Here is a 12,601-nt window from a genome sequence, read left to right on the forward strand (position 1 = left end):
AAGTTAAGTCAGAATGACCTTTCGTGAAATTTGACCAATAAATGAGATGATTTACAGGAAGTCGACATGAACAAATGAGAAATCGGTTTTCTCGAGCTTAACCATTCCAGTTTCAAACTGGCGACTTTTATTCCGGACTACGTTTTTAAAAAATATATTGAAAAAAATTCAAATCCATATTTGAAAACTGATCAATAGAAAATGGCCAAATTTGTATGACATTACTTCCCACAGGCTATGGAAAGCAGTAGATAAACAATGAAGCAAGAGATAAATGATGTCTCGCATTCGGAATCAGTCGTCCAGTCCATAACTGTCGTTCGAAATACCCGTGGTTTAACTTTTTGAGGTTGCGTAATTAGAAAACACATTCCGACTGTCAGTGTCCCAATCTGGTAGGCAACACCCTGATTGATCGGATGAAAGGTCCTTCTGACGTGTCATCTTATGGTATGTCTTCGGAACTGTGTTCAGCGGTAGCGAGAGCAAAAATTTGATTTTGATGAGATTGATTTTCCACCTCGTCGATATACGAAAATGCCCATTTTAAAACCAACTTAAGCCTGTGTGCTTAACAGTAAAGCCAAACAGAGTTGAATGGGAACCTTTTTAAGATATTCCCTTCAAAACCGACCAGCTTAGTTGACCAGTCACTTGAAAGATGTTCGGTCAGCATTGTTGCTGTTGTATGACGCTGTCAGTTGCGCCACATCACTGATCAGTGAAAAGAATCTATGCTGCACTAGTTTCTGTTTCAAACCAGTCTGTTTGTGTAGCAGCAATATGAGACAAACATTCACACCATTCACATCATGCATGGTCCAGGGAAAATCATTAATGCAAACAGCAACTATAAACGTGGTGAAATTTCCAAAATACGTTCATTGTTGCTTATCACCTGATCGTCTATGTTCATTAACGAATTAATGTTTGCATAACAAGTAATAGTACTATATCCAAATAGTAATAAACTTTAATCAGAGAAGCATTTAGAGTTAAGGCTTCCGTCTGGAATATCTACATATCAATGAGTATAAGCCATTTTTGCCAAATTTTGTTTTGTCAAATGAGAAATAGATGTATCAATAAAAAGTACACTCGTGACCATGTTGTTTGAATTGACTTTCAATCATAAGTCCCACTTCCCGTATGTTACAAAAGTCACAAGATGTTTGTCAAAAGGAGAAATTTACATTTACATTGATTTGTAGATACATTGATAATAAACAAAAATCAACTGATAATTGACTGGTGAGTGAGTGAGAAAGAGAGTTGGCTTTAACGCCACTTTGAACAGTGTTCCAGTTATATCATGGCATGTCAACTTAGGTTGGAGGAAGGCCCGAAGTGATGCATGTTTAAGATGTTTACCACTTTGGTGAAACCAACGATGCATCTTCCAAAGCAAGGTAGTTAACTGACTATAAAAGTCCAGTTTCCACACTTGAAGGACTAGGCTGGAATTATGGAGTTATATTTTGTCTGGACTAACAAGTTCATGCATTGTCCAATCAAAATCGCGTTACGAAATCGACACCGGGTTCGTAAAACCCCGCACAGATTTCGGTTGATTGTAGGATTTGCAAAGCATGTGTACTGCCAACTGGCATCAACAGATATTGTCCAAAGTTGTCATGTTTTTAATCAAGATGCTCACGTGATTTGATGCACTTCACGAAGTAAGACCTGTAATGCAATATAGGTTTTGATTATCGACAAGATTGTCTTGACTGGGAGCCACCATATTGTTTGAAGCTAATGCAAGTGATAGGAGTTGTAGATTCTGATGGGTAAATAGGAGGGTCATAGAAGGGACATGACTCGTAATCACCACTGGTGGCACTACTAACGAGCCCAGAAATTCGGGTCTATTTCGGCAAGGGGGGAAACTGAAATTTTAAAGTCAATTGATTACCATGCCTCAGGGAAATGAGGAATAGTGTTGAAAAACCTAGAAACGTAATCGGAACGAACTGTGGATCGTGCATGAGGGACGCAACTCGACCTTCCTCAACCCGCTGGATGCCAAATTATTTTTCTGACGCAAATTTTAATATGATCTGAAAAGTGAAAGTTGTGTGACAATTGCGTTTGCGTGGCACTGGATCTACCTGACTCCGACTATAAAATTACGCAGAGATGTAGAATATTAAATTTCCTATCTCATGGTGTAAATTTCACAGCAAATATTAAACTGGTTCGAAAAAAAAGACTCTGCTAAGTGTTGTCCGAGATATTGTTCTGCATTGAAAAACAGCGCATTTCTCAGCTGATAAAAGTACTGTGTAACGATTGGTTCTATTTAGCAGCTTAATGGAAACTGTGAGTGAACAAAATACTGCCTTATATCTGATCGACATAAATATATATATCAAACAGATTTGTATGTTTAGCGTTATGTATAGCGTTATACATTCAATACAAAAAATATCTTGCCGTTAATGATGAAAACTGATTTTCCTCAATGACGTTGAAAGGCGACAGAGAGGTTGCACACGCACAAACAAGGGGGCACAACTCCGGCATGTTATGCACAGCACTTGTTCATTGTAACTCATGTCACTTAGTGAGAATATGATGTGGATAACGGTAATATAATTTTGTGATGTTTTGTTTACAAGGAATCAAACTCAAATATCGATATTGAAACTTTTCACACTTAAGGTATAAAACATAACATAAGAAATGAAGAAATTGTACTTCATAAAAATGGAAACTAATGAAAAATGGCATAATTTCGTTTGCAGTCAAGGCTGGTTTTATGTCTTTCACGACATCAGAGAAAAACGACATTGGTATTTTGATTAATATATACTCTTCAAAAAAAGAAGCTTGACACTGACTTTCAAAATGTAATATAATGCGATTGTTTCAAAATAGGACACAGAAACCATAATTGAAACACCGTTTGAAGATAAATGTACACAATGTTCAAAACATTAATCGTGTCACCTAGACAGACACACGTACACAATACAGTTAATGTCACAGGGGTACAGAAAATGTCAGTATCGGTTGTGCCCACCACGTGCACCATTCACCGCTTGACACCGTCGACCCATAGATGCAATCAAGTTGTCAATAACACGCTGTTGGATGTGCTGCCATTCATGCTGAAGTTCCCCGTGGGGACCCGTGGAAGATAAACAAGAATGTGTCCTCAGCATCCCATTGCTGGTCGTAAAAGGCGACCAAAGTGGGCAGCCTGTTTGCCGTGGGCTGCGACCCTGTGTCGGCAGAGGAAGGGATTCTGGTGGTTGAGGGCGACGGAGCCGGCAATAGTGCTCCGTAGTCCAACACACCACTTCGACCATAACTTTGCCTAGACGGGAGGTAGAATGGGCCCGATTCTATCATTCGGCTGGTCATGTCATGCCCTGTGCAAAAAACTGTTCACGCACTTTTGGTATTTAAAAATAAATCTATTCTACATGTCTATATCATATCTATCAATGTATAAAACTTGCTAAGAGCCCTATGCCCAGAAGGCGGTGGCTTATGGGCCAATCTAGTGATGCTGACCTCCGAATTCTGTACTTCTCCAATTGATTGTCAAGGGCCGAACCAGCCTGACCTTTAATTTGGTAGAATGCTATAGCTCTTCGTGTCAAATTTGCTGGAGTATACCCCCCCCCCCCCTTTATCCCTGGTCTTTGCAGTTTGGAGTTCCGCTGCAGCATAAGACTGTCCTTGTGGGTGGGGAAAAGGGTGCTGAATTATTTTCCTTTCGACATGGCTTCCCATCACCCTGGTTCAAAAAGACGACATATAGAGACTGTTGAAAATACTACGCCCACTCGATCCGACTATTGGCCACGTTTCTTGGTAATAGAAGCTTTAGACAAAGAACCAATCAAACTGAATCCATTTGCTATCTCCAAAGGTATCATTGGTATCTGCGGAGAGATTACAAATGTCACAAAGCTTTGTTCTGGCTCTCTCCTTGTAGAATGTGCACGGAGACAACAATCTATCAATCTTCTCGATTTAAATGAGTTTGTCAATATCAAAGTTGTTGTCTCAGTGCACAAGACACTGAATTCGTGTAAGGGCATTGTCCGTGACAGAGCTCGCTTCCTGTCCGACATGTCCGAAGACGATATAGCCAAGGAACATTGACCAACAGTCCGTCACAGCTGTCAAACGATTCACCTGCCAAGCGTTTGGACATGGATCCAAGTCCTGCCATGCCTCCGCTGTTTGTTACCGCTGCGGTGACAAACACGAGGCCACTGACTGCAGGAAGGATGTGAAGTGTGCAAACTGCGGTGGGAACCATATGGCTTCCGCAAAATCCTGTCCTGTGTGGAAACGTGAGTCCCAAATTATTAAAGTCAAGACAGAACAAAATGTCTCGTACCACGAAGCTAAGAAGAGGGTTGTGGGTCTTCCCTCAACCACTTCCATTCTCTCCTACTCTGTTGCTGTCTCCCCTGTCCTCCTGTCACAACTGCCTCTATCGACTGCCAGACTGATCTCACATGGGTCAAGTCTGTTCAGCCACTTCCTACTGCTTCACTCCATAAACCAGCTGTGACACCCTCGTCTGTGACTCCTCCCAAAAACAAAACTGTTACAAATGTTGAGTCTCAGACCTCTAAACCAACACATGAACCCGAAACAGAACCAGAACCAGAAATTACCAAACTTACAAACAGGGAAAAGAAATTATTGAAAAAGAAGCAGCAAAAACAGCTGCAAACACCAAAGGCCACCTCTGCTTTAGAGGTCCCAGTAGAGGTCCATAACTCCTTTGGTCCTCTGGACATGGAGGTAACTCCATCTCAACATGATACCGATAGGAGTACTACAAAGTCTTCCTCACGTTCGCGTGACATTTCTCCTGTGGAAGCCCCACCATGAATCCACACGACATTGTACAATGGAATTGCAGAGGTCTTAGGAAGAATTTTAATGAAATACAACTTTTGATCCAAGATTTTAAACCGTCAGCTTTTTGTCTCCAATAAACATATCTGAAACACACAGATCTATTTGATATCCGTCAGTACAGTTCTTACCACTCGTTTTCCCCTCCTGGTGATAAAGCTACAGGAGGTTCTTCTATCCTGGTGAAGCAGAGCATAATCCATAGCCCTGTTCCACTCAACACTACTCTTCAAGCTGTTGCTGTCCGTGTTACTTTGAACATAGTGTTTACACTGTGTTCACTGTATCTTCCACCTTCCTCAACTATCCGTCAATAAGATCTTCAGACTTTGTACGATCAGCTCCCGAAGCCCTGTATCATCATGGGCGATTTAAACGGTCATAATCCCCTATGGGGGAGTACTGACATAAATAATAAGGGAAAAGTCCTTGAAGATTTTATCTCAAACAATGATTTATGTATCTTCAATGATGGTAATACCACATATCTTCATCCCGCCAGTGGCACATACTCTGCCCTTGACCTTTCACTGACAGATTCAAATATTTTAAATGAATTCGAATGGTCGGTCCATGATGACCTTTGTGGAAGTGACCATTTTCCAACAATACTTACAACTATAAATCCGTCTGACCATTTTCCAACAATACTTACAACTATAAATCCGTCTGACGAACCACCTTCAACATGGTGGAACTTTACAAAGGCCGATTGGTCTTTATTCCAAACACTATGTTCTGAAAAACTAAAACCCGAAAGTTTCAGGAATGTTCCTGATCCAATACAACTTTTTTCAGATATATTGAATGCTATTGGAGACGAAAGCATTCCTAAGTCCTCTGCAAACCCTCATATACGTAAACCATGGTTCGATAATAATTGTATACAAGCTAGAAAAAATAGGAAGAAAGCTGAAAAATATTTCCGACGACATCCAACTGTCCACAATTTGAATAATGTTAAAATCACGGGCGCTAAAGCGAGACGTACCTTTAAACAGAATAAACGTGAATCCTGGAGGAAGTATGTTTCAAAAATTAATTCCCGCACACCTATGTCCAAGGTGTGGAACATGATTCAAAAGGATAAAGGATCTAAATCTGGAATTCACCATCTTAAAGATGGTAATACACTTTTAACTACTAAATCCGAAATTGCCAACAAACTTGGTGATACTTTGGCAAATCATTCCTCATCATCAAACTATAATCCTCAATTTCAGAGGTTTCAAAAACAGCAGGAAAAGAAAAAAGTCAATTTTAACTCTGATAATGGTGAGGAATATAATGAAACATTTTCACTCCATGAATTATATACTGCCCTAGGGCAATCTCATGACACTGCAGCAGGAGCCGACAACATCCACTATCAGCTCCTGAAACACTTGCCCGATTCATGTTTGGAAACGTTACTTAGTATATTTGATGAAATATGGACAACCGGAAATTTCCCTTCTTTGTGGCACAATGCTATTATTATTCCTATTCCAAAGCCAGGACGGGATCATACAGATCCATCCAACTACCGTCCAATATCATTAACTAGCTGTGTTTGTAAAACCATGGAGTGCATGGTCAAGAATCGATTAGTCTGGTACCTTGAGACAAATAACCTCCTGAGTGACATCCAGTGTGGTTTCAAAAAAACAGAAGTACCATTGACCATTTGGTGCGTTTAGAATCGTTTATAAAAAAATTATATTGTCAACAAACAACATACTGTATCAATCGTTTTCGATTAAGAGAAAGCATATAATACAACATGGGAACATGGTATTTTAAAAGATTTGCATGAATTTGGATTGAGGGGCAGATTACCTCGGTTCATATCTCAACAACAGACAATTTCAAGTACGAGTGGGCTCTACCATGTCTGATCATTTTGATCAGGATCAGGGCGTCCCTCAAGGCAGCATACTATCAGTCACCCTTTTCAGCATCAAAATTAATAGTCTCACTAAAGTATTAAACAATAGCATTGATGGTTCACTTTTTGTGGACGGTTTCAACATTTCTTGTCGTGGTAAGAATATGAATACAATAGAAAGACAGCTACAGCTCTGTCTTAACAAAAGTCAAAAATGGGCAAACGAAAATGGCTTCAAATTTTCTAAATCCAAAACAAACTGTATTCACTTTTGTCGTAAATACAAACATCACAAGGATCCAGATTTATTTTTAGATGGTACTCCTATCAAGGTAGTAGAGGAGGCCAAATTTCTGGGCCTCATATTTGACCGTCATCTCACATTCTTACCACACATTAAATATCTCAAGGCAAAGTGCCTGAAGGCTCTCGACTTGTTAAAAGTCGTTTCAAATTCCGAGTGGGGAGGGGATCAGACCACCCTCCTTCACTTGTACATATCATTAATACGCTCCAAACTTGACTATGGTTCCATTGTCTATGGTGGAGCCTGCAAAAGCAATTTAGAAAAATTGGACACTATACACCATCAAGACCTAAGACTCTGTCTTGGAGCTTTTAGGACAGTTTGTATGTGGAGGCAGATGAACCTTCACTCGAACTGCGCCGCATTAATCTTTCACTGCAATATATCACTAAATTGCACTCAAATAAATCTAATCCAGCATACAATTGTGTTTTCCACCCTCAATATGAAAACCTGTTTCAAAATCTATCAAAACTGGTTCCACCACGTGGAATCAGAATTCAACCACACATCACTGCAGCTAAAATAGATTTAAATATTATATCAACTCACCATCTTCTGTCTTCTCCTCCCTGGCAGATGGTGAAGCTAGAAGTAGATCTCACTCTAACCAATCTTAAAAGTCGGATACCAATCCTTTGGTATATCAACAATTGTATAACCAATTACGCTCCAAATATAATTATCACAGGTCCATTTTTACAAGGATGGTGGCAAAGTTGCAAGTGCCACCGTCGTTGGATCCAGAACTGTCTCCTCAAGAATCCCAGATTTTAGTTCAATTTTTACTGCTGAGGCCAAAGCTATCCTAACAGCTTTGACCTATATTAAACAACAAAACCAATTAAAAAATGTCATCATCTTCTCTGATTCGTTATCTTGCCTTCAGGCACTTAAAAGTGTCTCACCATGTCACCCTATTATCTTTGACATTTTAGAACTCTATAATGAGCTTTCCACTGGCCAATGTGACATCGTCTTTTGCTGGTTACCAAGTCATGTTGGCATAACAGGTAACTCAAAAGCCGATGCGGCAGCTAAAGCAGCTCTTGACAAACCGTTATCTCCATTTCGTATCCCGTACAGTGATTTCAAACCTACCATCAAATCTTATACTCGGGATCTCATGCAAAAGAGGTGGGACACCCAAGTAGGAAGCAATAAACTACATGAATTGAAACCAACAATCGGTCATACCTACTTGGGTTGTCAGTCAAGACATGACGAGGTTGTATTCCGACGATGTCGTATTGGCCACAGTCGGTTTACACATGAATATCTGCTTAAGACAGATGAGGACGAACCTCCTAAGTGTATCCCTTGTGATGAAAGGTTCACCGTCAAGCATATATTGCTTGACTGTGTGGACTTTGCAATCGCAAGGGATTCACATTATCAAAGCATAAATCTGAAAGATCTCTTTTCCCGTGTCAGCGGGCATCTCATCATAAATTACTTGAACGAAATTGGTCTGTATAATAAATTTTAAATATGTATGTGAATAATTAAATGCTTGTTTTTATATTTGGTGTGATGCCATTAGCAACTGACATTATTAGAGCTCTGTCCAGGAGGTTAACGTAGCGTAAAAATATTGTCCCCCTGTGTGACACATGATCCTATAGTAATTGATGTAACTATCATCAACCAGTGTTTTATGCCAACTCATTGATAAGTACTTTTAATATTGGCTAGTACTGTCCACAACCACCAGTGGCTAAAGTGATGACGTAAATCCTGCTGGGGTATCATGCAGGAAGCAGAAGCACTGTAAGTCCCCATGATCCCCAGCGAGCCGGCCTAGCTTTGGTTACTAGTGGCCTATAGCCCATGTTTTAAACTGTCAAAATGATATTGTTATGCTCAAATATATTTCATCAATTGTTTTTAAATATGACATTGCATAAATAACCAAATTGTATATATATTAACTTGGTCTCGTCGCTATATGGCTGAAATAATGCCGATGCGACGTTAAATTTTAACTCACTCACTCACTCATGCTGAAGTGCATCAAGAAGCGCCGGAAGTGTTTGGGGCGGTGAATTCCTTCTGCGAACGCATCGATCCAACTCGTCCCACAGATGCTCAATCGGGGACAAATCTGGTGAACGGGCTGGCCAAGGTAATGTCTGGATGTTGTGCTGTAAGGAGTCCTGACAAACACGTGCAATATGCGGTCGAGCGTTGTCCTGCTGGAACTGTCCGCCATGAACGTTGACGTGAGGAAGGCTGTAACGCACACCTGTCAATGCACCTGCCACATGCACGAGAGCCGTCCTACCACCGTGATGAATTCCGGCCCATACCATGACACTCCCGCCGCCAAATGGGACAACCTGCTGCACACAGTTGGGGGCGTACCGTTCACCCCGACGTCTGTAGACACGTGCGCGCCCATCAGCACGTGTGAGTAGGAAACGGGACTCGTCAGTAAACAGTACATTTCTACACCTTGCACGTGCCCATCTAACCCTCTGTTAGCACCAAAGCAGACGGTCCGCCAGATGACGTTGGGTCAATACATGACGTCGAACAGGTCTTCGTGCAAAAAATCCAGCCTCCCTCAGTCTGTTGCGTACTGTTTGATCTGATATTCTGCGTAACCCGGGGATCTGTGTGGTTGTAGACGTGGCTGTGGTAGTGCGGTCTCGGAGATGTCGCAACCGGATGTATCGGTCTTGTGCTTGGGTTGTCACCCTTGGTCTTCCTGACCTTGGTCTGTCGTCAACTCTGTTGGTGTTGTTGTATCGGGTCCACAGTGCGGAGATTGTCTGTCTGGATACGCCAAAGTGCCTGGCCACTTCTTGCTGAGTTGGCATTGTTCCGTTGAGCTGCATTCAGTCTTGGCATTCTGTCACCGCCTCTAATGCCGTTATAAGGACTGTATGAACAGATGTGGATTGTTATACCCATTCAGCAGGGGGGGGGGGGGGGGGGGGGCTGCATGCCTAAATGCAGGATCCCGTGCTGCGCGTTTTTTTTACAGGCGGTTGCGTTTGGATGAAGCTGTAAAATTGATTCTTCCTTTGCATGTGTTTTCGCGAATTATAGACACAAAATCTTTCTGTTTTACTTATTTGGTTCTCATTTAATGTAATTATTTTAGATATTTGGCAAAAAGTGGTTTTACATCTATGTCAAGTTTCCTCTTTTGAAGAGTATATATCTCACATAATTTTCGTTCATGGTATAAAAAAGCTTGATGTGTAAAATTGAATTAGAGGCTTTTTCGACAGAACATAAAATTACTCATGTTACCATGTAAATAATGACTTAAATAGATAAATGAGATAGTGTATCTTAATTGGACAAGACTGGCACCTGTTCGGCATCATTTTCACGTTATCAAATATCAAAAAGAATATTTCAAAAGAAACAAAAATGTTTTCATATTGCACATGTATTTGTTCATTATTATCTGATTATTTCTATTCATCTCGACTCACAGTTATACAATAAAAAATACAAAGAACGCACCTTGGGTACAGCATTATCAGGATAATTGTATTAGGTTCGACGAATGGTTACATGGCACAGTTTATATTTTTCATACTTTTTAAAATATTTGGAAAAATAAAGTAACACCTTTATATCCTGTTATCACAATATTTCTAAAAGGATGATCCCATTTATTAAGTGATTTAAAACAAAAGGAATATTTCGTAAATCATTTGTGAATAACGCGCCCCTCCCTGGCAAATCACCGTTCTGCCCATCATACAACATTAAAAACATTCAAAGACCAAGACAATTCTTCTAAAAATGTGTGCATATATATTTAACAAAAAATGTTATCCATTTTGTGAAATTAATATATTCAGTTTTAGTGTAAAAATTAAATGAAACGGCTATTCACTAACCTGTTTATGTGAAATTACGATATTGACTTTTACACACCAAATTAATATATATATGTTGCAGTTACATTTACATTTCATCTTCAAACACTTGTCTAAAGGAAAGAAATATCATATACGACACATTTAACCTGTCAATTTCTTATGAAATCAGTATTCAAACTTCATTCATAACTATCCATAATGAAATTAATTGTTTGAATGTATATGTTGAAGATACACAAATTCTACATGATAATTGAACACTCATTATGTGTACTTTCATTCAGCGGCCTTCACCTCAAAGAAAATACCAAATATTTACAACAATGTTGACGTATGACATCAATACCATCGACCGAATTTTACAACATGGCGTGTTCACGGACATAAGTATGCAGGGTTTTACGAGGGTCTTTCGTTGATTCAGGGGTCGTATATACATACATGTGACATGTAAGTAATCAGAGACATTCTGACATTCTGTGTACTGTTATTTGTTTTTAATTTTTCATTGTAACCGCAGAAAATAGTCAGAAATTCCGATAAATCCCGTTGTTGTTGTGCGTGTTTTTACGTCAGGCATGGCGTACCGCATAACAGAAACTTTGACAATTTCTGTTGAATTTACCAAACCTTTGCAATGTATCTAATCTTAATTCTCCAATTCTACCAACGATTCTCTTCCCATGCATATTCTAAACAATTTGAGCCAAAGTACTAAATTCTGTAGTATATCTGTGCTAAAAATAGCTATAGCTATACCTTCGACTGTCATGCTTGATGTCCTCTCACTCTGCCGTATATCATACCGTTGTAGTTTAACGCCAGACTCAATATTCCACCTATATGAAGATGTCTAGCGATTAATCCCGATCACCATTGCTATCACTATCTGTAAAGGCAATACACTACTTCCAGTAAATGGCATATGTAAGACTTTTATTTATTATTAATTAACGGCATTTTTATTTGTACATTTATAAAATGTACTGCTTTAAATAATGAACTTTAGAATCATATTTTTCTGTAAAACACAAATTGAGAAATACATAAATCAAGATCAATTACTACATGGCATCGTGTCAGCGTAAATGGAACTGATCCCGTCTATCTAATATTTGCATCTAAAACGTCAAAATGTCAGTGTGTGATGCATCAGTATGTGAAGGGTCGTCGAGGTTCGGCCAATGCATGGACAATTCTAAACAGCTTTGCAAGGCGTTCAAATGAGAACTTGTTTTATGCTGTCAATGATTTCTCTTCCATTCCCGGACGAAACATATTTAAAACATCCATTGACAATATGAAGGTGTAATGAAAATTGGGTTGCAACAGTCATCATCACAGTAACCTTTGATCATACACAAATGGAACGCCAGACATGATGACATTGCGGTTCCCACATGATGTTATTTTAAGGTACCTTCGCTCTGACGCATGTTGTTTGGGTGATTGCTGTCTCTTGATCTGTGATGTAAATCACATGTTTCTGGTGTCTGGTAGATCAAATTGAGTTTACAATTTTGGTTAACTAGTTGCATATATTATGGTAGACAAATTAGCCTTGTATGTCGCTGAAGAAAAACAAACTATTATAGGTTTTCAAAAATAGATCAATACTTCTTTATTGTTAATAATTCAAGGACCACTGCCTCTTTTACATAATAGCCATACATAATGCATTTTGGTTGTCGT

This window comes from Haliotis rufescens, unplaced genomic scaffold (genome assembly GCF_023055435.1).
Source record: "Haliotis rufescens isolate VD_foot unplaced genomic scaffold, xgHalRufe1.0.p SCAF_18, whole genome shotgun sequence".
Taxonomy (NCBI): Eukaryota; Metazoa; Mollusca; class Gastropoda; order Lepetellida; family Haliotidae; genus Haliotis; species Haliotis rufescens.